Here is a 9617-nt window from a genome sequence, read left to right on the forward strand (position 1 = left end):
GGAGAAGCAGAGACCTGCTTTTGTTTTGTTTTGTTTTGAGACAAGAGTCTTGCTCTGTCGCCCAGGCTAGAGTGCAGTGGCGCCATCTCAGCTGACTGCAACCTCGCCTCCCAGGGTCAAGTGATTCTCCTGCCTCAGCCTCCTGAGTAGCTGGGATTAGAGGCGCCCGCCACCATGCCTGGCTAATTTTTGTATTTTTAGTAGATATGGGGTTTCACCATGTTGGTCAGGCTGGTCTCGAACTCCTGACCTCGTGATCCACCTGCTTCGGCCTCCCAAAGTGCTGGGATTACAGGCGTGATCCACCACGCCCAGCCAAGAGACCTGCTTTTTATTGCGAGGACGATGAAGAGTCATTTTCAACATTTAAAGAATGATGGGGGAACATAATCATTTTACATTTAGAAGGGTCGCTCTGGCTGTAGAGTGGAAAATGGCTAGAAATGCAGAATCCTGAAGGAAGGGACACAATTAGGGGTCTTTTGAAGGAAAAGATGATGCAAGTTGAACTGTGATAGTGGCAGGAGCATAGAGAGGAGTGGGAACACTGTGAGACACTTCCTAGGAAGTGTTTACAGGACTTGATTATTCCCCAAAGGTGAGAGGTAAGAGAGAGAGGAATGGAAGCTGGCTCCTAATTTGTGGTAATATGAAACTTTGAGCATGTTGTAGCTTTTGAATAATGTAAGCCCCAGATTAACAAAATTAAAAATGGGAAAGTGGAGTCTTTTCTATTTTCCAAAAATCTCCCAGGAAACAAAATTATGCCTGTAACTTGTGTGGTCTTTAGCTATTGTGCATTTTTTTTTTAAACCACTTTTGAGTGATCCTTATAAACACACAAATGCCGGTGCAAACGGGGAACATGAAAACCAAGTGAGAGGTTGTGACTGCAGGCATTCCAAGGCAACCCAGATGGTGTTCCTGACAATAGAACAGTTTCTCTCCATCTACTGTTGTCTCCCACCTAGACTAGGAGAGCTTCGCAAGCAGTCTTCCAACTTCCAGTCTTGTCTTTTCCAATTGTTCCGTCCATCACTGCAGTGCAACCACAATAGTTTTTCAAAAAGGCATATCTCAGACTGTCATCCCCTTTATATAAAACTTTCCAATGGCTTCCTATTGCCATCAGGACAACATTCAGACACTCAACATCGTTGTTTCTGCATAATCTGGCGCCTGCCTGCCTGCCTGCTTGATCTCTTGCTACTCTCTACCTTACATGGTGCTCCAGCCACACTGAACTGTCCTCAGTTTCTCTAACAATCCGTGCTCGCTCTCTCACGTCTTGGTTCTCTTTTACTGCATCTTTCTTTGCCTACTATTATGCCTACTTGTGTTTCAGGTCCTGCCTTAGACATCACTTCCTCTGGAAAGCTTCCCTGACCTTTCAGATCTGCGTTAGCGACCTCCTTTTGTGTAGCATCGTTGTATGCCTTGTGTCAATCAATTTGATGGGGTCCAGCTTTCTTTTGGTCTGGTTTGGTCTAGGGATAGATTTTAGACTTTCAGAAAAAGTGAATGGACTGTGTTTCTGTAACCGAGTATCCCCATTTTTCTACGAGATAATTTAATTATTTTATTATTTTCTCTCCTCTTCCTTTTCCCCCTGTTCCCTGTAACCTACGTAGCCCTTTAGAAATGCAAATATAACCTTTCCTCTCCCCTCACCAGACATTCCCTGCAAGTTCATCTAACTGTGAGCTCTAAGAGGGGTCTCTCCTCGAGAGCTGACAATCAATTTGCAAAGTAAAGCATGCCCCCAGGGAACTCTCATCTCCAAGGGGTCACCTCGGAAGTCACACCCACTAGGAGGGGATGTGAAAAGCATGCCTACTTGGCCACTTTTACAACTCGCTTCTGCCAGGAAGGCGCCAACTCAACTGCCCGGTAGATAACTGCCTGGAAGCAGGGGCATCCCACCCTTGCTCATTTCCTCCCCTCCCTTATAAAAATGCCCGCTCTCTACTCTAAAGGTGAAGTGGCACGTTTAAAGCCAGGACGTTTTGTGCCCCTTTCCCCAAGCTAGCTTGGGAATAAATTACTTTTTTTGGTAACAGACTTCACTCTTGTTAATTGAACTCTATATGCAGCAAGTAACCAAGCTGCTTTTCAGTTACATGTTCTTCAAATAGCCCTGGAGGGATATGGATTCTCTTATGTGTTGGGTAATACAAAGCTGCTATATAGCAACTGGCCAGTATGTGCTCCACAGTGATTCTAGTTTGCCAAGAGGTGATTAGTCTGAAGACAGAGTTATGTACTTTTGTGATGGCTAAGGAAATGAACAGGGAATCAGATCTTACGAGAAGGCTGACCCACGTCCACTGGAGAGAGGAATGGATGGCCAATCTCCAGAGCTCCCATATGAAGTTCTACTCCATATTTTTAGCCTGGGATTTTTTTTTTTTTCATAGCCTGTGACATAGAAGGCAACCTGGACAATTTTTTCTTCTTCCTCCTCCTCCTCCTCTTCTTCTTCTTCTTTTTTTTTTTTGATACAGAGTCACACTCTGTTGCCCAGGCTGGAGTGCAGTGGCGTGATCTCGACTCACCACAACCTCCACCTCCAGGGCTCAAGCGATTCTCGTGCCTCAGTCTCCTGAGTAGCTGGGATTACAGTGGGATTACAGCCACACACCACCACACAGGGCTTTTTTTTTTTTTTTTTTTTTTTAAATAGAGATGGGGTTTCACCATGTTGGCCAGGCTGGTCTCGAAGTCCTGACCTCAAGTGATCCACCTGCCTCGGCCTCCCAAAGTGCTGGGATTACAGGCGTGAGCCACCGTGCCTGACCTTTTTTTTTTTTTTAGACGGAGTTTTGCTCTTGTCACTCAAGCTGTAGTGCGATGGTGCGATCTTGGCTCACTGCAACCTCCACCTCCCAGGTTCAAGCGATTCTCCTTACTCAGCCTCCCCAGTAGATGGGATTACAGGCGCCCGACACCATGCCCGGCTAATTTTTGTATTTTTAGTAGAGACGGGGTTTCGTGTTCGCCAGGCTGGTCTCGAACTCCTGGCCTCAGGTGATCTGCCCACCTCGGCCTTCCAAAGTGCTGGGATAACAGGCATGAGCCACTGCTCCTGGCCCCTGGACAATTTTTAAAGCAGCTATATCGAAACTTCCTTGTCAACAACAAACAGTTTTTAGTAAATCATTCATAAAATAACCCGCATCGAATAGCTCTACTTCCTGCCATTTTCTTTCAACACAAAATTTCTGCAAAATAAACTCCAAGATAGATAAATGAAGAAAACTGTTAGGTAAAATCGTTATTTATTTATTTATGCCCTATTAATTTTTTTGTAGAGATGGGATTTCGCCATATTGCCCAGGCTAATCTCAAACTCCTGGACTCAAGTGATCCGCCTGCCTCAGCCTCATAAGTGCTGGGATTCCAGGCGTGATTGACTGTGCCTGGCCTTGAAATGGTTATTTATACACCAGTAAAAAGTCACCCAACTGCTTATCAAAAGCAATAAACATGGAGAAAATTGAAAGGAAGAACAATTGAGATCTAATGCTTCTTTCTGGTAATAATTACCCAGTGGGCCAGTTATCTCTCTGGGCCACTGCCATTTGGAGAAAGTATTTGTAATGAAAGAACACCTGCCCTTCTGATCGTTTTAGAAGATAAGCATACATCACTCAAACTCATATCAGCCAACACATAGCTGGTTTAAAAAATAAATGAGGAGAAAGGAAAGGAGGAAGAAAACACTTTCTTCTATAACTTGCTGGAAACCCTTAGGATCTCCTCAAAGAGTTCACCTCTTTGATCCCAAATCTCATAATAATAGTGCTGTTCAGATTCTGTACAAACCTCAAGGAATGGTGCTCCCACTTGAGCACATGCAGTGTAACCTAAACATATTCCCAAACGCAAGGTCAAAAGCCCAGGCCAAGAAAATGCAAACCTCAAAAAATCCAATAAACTGTGTTCTCCATGAGATAGCAAAGGGTATAACAATGCCTGTGATGGAAGAAACACATTTGAGAAAGTCCTGCTGCTTCCTTGCTTCCTTATAAACACACACACACACACACACACACACACACACACACACACACACACTCTCACTTTCTTTCTAAGGGGCAGCGTTTTGAAGACAAGTCTGGACTGGGCTGAGCAAAGAGCTGGAAAGTACAATAAGATCCTGGAGGAATAACTCACCATGAGGATAGGACACAGGGCTGGTGGGCTGGCTTCTGAACTTCCACATAGAGGGGAAAACAGATTGTTGGTTCAGGGTCTTAGAGAGGGGCCTCTTGGAACAAATACAGTTGGCTGGCAAGCTTGAGTGCAGGGAAAAGATTTTTCAAGTGCATCTGAAAGCCAGTTCGATGAGAATCTTTTTTTTTTTTTTTTTTTGAGACAGAGTTTCACTCTGTTGCCCAGGCTGGAGTGCAATGGTGCGATCTCGGTTCACTGCAGTCTCTGCCTCCCAGGTTCCAGTGATTCTCCTGCCTCAGCCTCCCGAGTAGCTGGGATTACAGGCATGCGCCACCACACTCGGCTAATTTTTTTGTATGTTTAGTAGAGATGGGGTTTCATCATGTTGGCCAGGTTGGTCTCGAACTCCTGACTTCAAATCATCTACCCACCTCAGCCTCCTAAGGTGCTGGGATTACAGGTGTGAGCCAGCGTGCCTGGCCTTTCAATGAGGAGAATCTTTAACAGACTGTGACATGGAGAAGGACTACTGTGGCCTGCAGAGGAGTTGGCATAAATAGCATTAGCCACATTGACAGTAGGACAGGAGTATGAGCCACATGGCTTGAGTCTGCCTGGGTTTCAGCAGGCAGCTACACCAAGCCTCCTGCTTAAATATTAATAGCACCAACAATAGCACAGTGATTCCAGAGTCATGAGCTGCTGGGGCAGCTGTTGTGATACAGCCCTGTTCAGGGGTACTTACCTGAGTTCCAGCCCCACTGAGAAGACAAGCTACTTCCAGGACATTGTTGGGACATGTTAGAAGGACTTTACAGCATATTTCCATATGTATCAGGGAGAAACAATGTGCTGAAGGATGATTCTCAAAGGCGGAACTTCACAAACTTTTAAACATCTTGGCACATATTAAATAGCACATTTAGATTCTGCTCATAGCCAGAGATAGCCATCTTGGGAGCTCAGGCTGGTCCAAGCTCCATTTGATTATCTGAGGGCTGAGGGATTCAATATTGAGATTAGGGCAACCCATTTGGGCACATCAGTTAGAAAGCTGTGCTTAATGAACCCAGTAAATTCTTTGTGGGGAGACAAATATAAAAAAACAAGGACATTTTCAGCAAAGCATAGATTCTAAAATTTGTTTTAAAATTTTTTTTCGGAAACTCTACTTACCTTGGAAGTAATATTTTTTTTTTAAAAAAAGAGATGAGTAAAACATTTTTACAGATCAGTCTTAGCCATGTCCCCATATCTCAAGAACTTTCCAGGGTGGAACCATGGCTAATGGTTAGAAAATGAGAGGGGGCCTCTCCTCCCAGAAACCTGCCCTTCTACACCATTCTCAATAGTTAGATGGAGAGTCTGTCAAATGGAAAGAACCACCCAGCATGAGAACAATGGGCGCATCAAATACCCTTTAAGGGATGACCTTCACTGCAGCCAGCTTCTTCCAGGCCTCCAAGGTAAGAAAAGAGAGCTGGAAGTACTAACATCTAAGAGAATCCGGTGATTCTGCAAGTCAAGGAGGAGAATCATTCACAAAAGTGTAGAAATAACTGGTTTAGAAGTGGTGCCAAGAAGAACTTGGGTGCTTAACTTCTACTGCTCCCCCTCCTTTCAGAGCCTCTGAGAAGGTTCAACGCCACCTGCTTCCTGACCAGTGTCAAATCCGGGCCATTACAGTCCCTGAACAGACCCTCCTCCATGCTATCTCCACCCTCTGTCTTGTGGCCTGATATTGACATTTTTGCCTAAAATCCAACTGGAGTCCTTGGATTTTCTGACAAGCAAAATTTTAATATAAATACTAGATAGTATAACATGTCAATAACCAATAGTTTTTAAGCAGATGAAGTATGCTGTCCTTACCATGGAACTTATGGTCCTGAAGAGGCTTCACATTTGAGTTGCAAAATCTTCTTAGAGGAAATTCTCCTGAAAGAGCCTTGTAACTGCTCTGGGACATCTGTTTTCACAGGAGGCCAAGGGAGCAGGTGCATGAGCAGCTGAGAGGCAATGTCTTGTTTATAATGTAAACCCTCCATGGTTCACACTCCTCCAGACCCAGATTCTGGCCGAATAGCATGAAGATGAGTCATCAAAGAGGGATAAAGGAAAAACAAAGGGGAAATGAAGCAATATAATGGAGCAAAAAGAAATAAAATCAATACAACCAAAAATATCTAAAATGGACCCATAGGAGCCTAAAAGGATAACAGATTAGGATGGCTAGAGTCAATATTTGCCAATTCAACTTTAAGAATTAAAAAATGAGATATGTTGGAAGGCAAATTTCCAATGTCTAATAAAATTTAGAATACTCATACCTTTTGACCAAGAAATATACTTCTTAGAATTTATTAATATATACCTATGTAAGAGACACAGAGTATATTATTAATAAGATGAATGTATGGCCAGGCATGGTGGCTGAGGCAGGAGGATCACTTGAGTCCAGGAGTTTTGAGACCAGCTTAAGCAACATGACGAAACCCCCATCTCTACAAAAAAATACAGAGTTTTTTAATTTTTATTTTGTAGAGATGGAGGTCTTACTATGTTGCCCAGGCTGCTCTGGTTTAGAAGTGGTGCCAAGAAGAACTTAGGTACTAAACTTCTACTGTTCCCCCTCCCTTCAGAGCCTCTGAGAAGGTTCAATGCCACCTGCTTCCTGACCAGTGTCAAATCTGGGCCATTATAGTCCCTGAGCAGTCCCATGTTATCCATTTAGTTTCCTTCAATCAGGTTCTGTTTCTCAGACTTTCTTTGTTTCTTATTAACCTGTCATTTTTATGCCAGGCACGGTGGCTCATGCCTGTAATCCCAGCACTTTGGGAGGCCGAGGCGGACGTATCACCTGAGGTCATGAGTTGGAGAGCACCCTGGCCAAACACCAGGGTAAACACCATGGTAAAACACCATCTCTACTAAAAATACAAAAATTAGCCAGGTATGGTGGTGCTACTTGGGAGGCTGAGGCAGGAGAATCGCTTGAACCAGGAGACGGAGGTTGCAGTAAGCTGAGATAGCGCCAATGCACTCTAGCCTGGGTGACAGAGCAAGACGCCGTCTCAAAAAAACAAAAAACAGAAACAAACAAAAAAAAACCTTGTCATTTTTAGAGTACAGGCTACTAACCATTTAATTATCCCCTGGTTTGGGTAAGTCTGATGTTTCTTCAGGATGTATGCTTTTTTATTGCAAGGAATACCATAGAAGTAATGATGTGGTTTTCTCATTACATTACATCAGGGGCACAGGACTTGTACTTCATTATTGATGATAACTTTTTTTTTTTTTTGAGACAGGGTCTTACTCTGTTGCCCAGGCTGGAGTACAGTGGTACTATCATGTCTCACTGCAGCCTCAACCTCCCCGGGCTCAGGTGACCCTCCCAGGTCAGCCTTCCAAGTAGCTGGGACTACAGGTGCACACCACCACACCTGGATAATTTTTGTATTTTTTGAAGGGATGAGGTTTCTCCATGTTGCCCAGACTGGCCTCAAACTCCTGGTGTCAAGCGATCTGCCTGTCTTGGCCTCCAAAAGTGCTAGGATTACAGGCATAAGCCTCCAAAAGTGCTAGGATTACAGGCAGAAGCCACCATGTCCGGCCCTGATGATAATATTTATCACTTGGTTAATGTGTTCACCAAGTTTCTCCACTATAAAATTAATTAATAATTGCATTGTGTTCACTGATTAATAGTTAATTAGTACGTTGTAGTAATATGCCTTAATACTTTTACTATAAGGTAGAACATTCTCCCCATTTATTCATTCATTTTAAAATTTATATCACTATGTGTTCACATACATTTATTTTACTCTGAGGTTTAATCTGTAACACTTTTTTTTTTTTTTTTTTTTGAGATGGTGTCTTGCACTGTCGCCCAGGCTGTAGTGCAATGGCACAATCTTGGCTCACCGCAACCTCCACCTCCTGGGTTCAAGCAATTCTCCTGCCTCAGCCTCCCAAGTAGCTGGGATTACAGGCACATGCCATCACCCCCAGCTAATTTTTTGTATTTTTAGTAGAGACGGGGTTTCACTGTGTTGGCCAGGCTGGTCTCGAACTCCTGACCTTGTGATCTGCCTGCCTCAGCCTCCCAAAGTGCTGGGATTACAGGCAGAAGCCACTGCACCCAGCCTCAATCTGTAACTATTACTACAAATAGTTAAATATTGTCCAAATTGTCCCGGATTTGGCCAGTGGGAATTTCTTCAAACTGACTCCTATGTCCTTTTGACATGTACCCTTAAATCTTTTTGTTTTCCTTTTAGACACAGGGTCTTGCCATGTTGCCCAGGCTGGAATGCAGTGGTTATTCACAGATACCATCCCATTACTAATCAGCAAGGAAATTTTGATCTGGTCTATTTCTAGTCTGAGCCAGTTCACCCCTCCTTATGTAACCTGGTGGTCCTCTGCTCCCAAGAGGTCACCATATTGATGTTAAACTTAGCACAGTCACCTGATTGGCATAGTGCACTACAACTCAGAACTCCTGGACTCAGTCATCCTCCTGCATTAGTCTCCTGAGTAGTTGGAACTACAGGCACACACCACCATACCTGGCACCCTTCAGTCTTTGAGCTCTTCCTTACTTTCTGGCAAAACAAGATACGCCCAGGTCATCTTGTATTTTCCCTGTCACAGCCATAGAGACAGCCATTTTTCCAAGGAGTACTGGTTCTTTTTATGTGACAATGGTATTTAGAAACCAAGATCTGGATGGTAGGTGTGTTCACTACTACCAGTGTGTCATTCCATCTAGGAACCCTTTAGGAGGAGCCTGAGTGACAATCGGTTTTACCGTTACATTTCTTCATTTTGCTCAGTGATACCTCCAAGATTGCTGTCTATGCCAAATAGCTTCTATTTGCCCCACCATATCCAGTTCCAGCCTTCTCTGTGTTGCTCTCTGCCCAGGAGCCTGAATGGTATGGACCATAATGATCGTTGCCAAGTCCACTGTCATTCTGATTGGGTTCAGCCAGTGCAGAGCCTCAGTAAGAAAAAAAGAAGAAAGAGGAGAGGAAAGTCGGGGTATTTATCACCTTGCCTCCTTCCCCACCAGGTGTCTTTGAATTGGCTGTGTCCCTCGACTGGAAGACCCCATTTTTCTCAGGACCTCTAACTCTACAATGTTCTCTTCTCCCTGTTCCTGGTAACTGCACCCCAAACCCTACTTCAGGTAGTAATCTCCATGATTCTCCTGAATTCAAACCTTCGTAAATAAACCCTCCTCAAATGATCTGAGTTAAAATGGCCATCTGTTTCTATTGGGATGCAGACACCCTCTGGGTAAAAATATGAATACTCCAAAGTTGCTTTCCCTGTTTCCCAAGATATGTGGTGGGCAATGATTCAAAAAAAACAAGGCTTCTTGTGAAGCTGCAACTCTGGTATGAAAGCCTTCCTTTTTCAGGGCAAGG

This window comes from Gorilla gorilla, chromosome 7 (assembly GCF_029281585.2).
Source record: "Gorilla gorilla gorilla isolate KB3781 chromosome 7, NHGRI_mGorGor1-v2.1_pri, whole genome shotgun sequence".
NCBI classification, from domain to species: domain Eukaryota; kingdom Metazoa; phylum Chordata; class Mammalia; order Primates; family Hominidae; genus Gorilla; species Gorilla gorilla.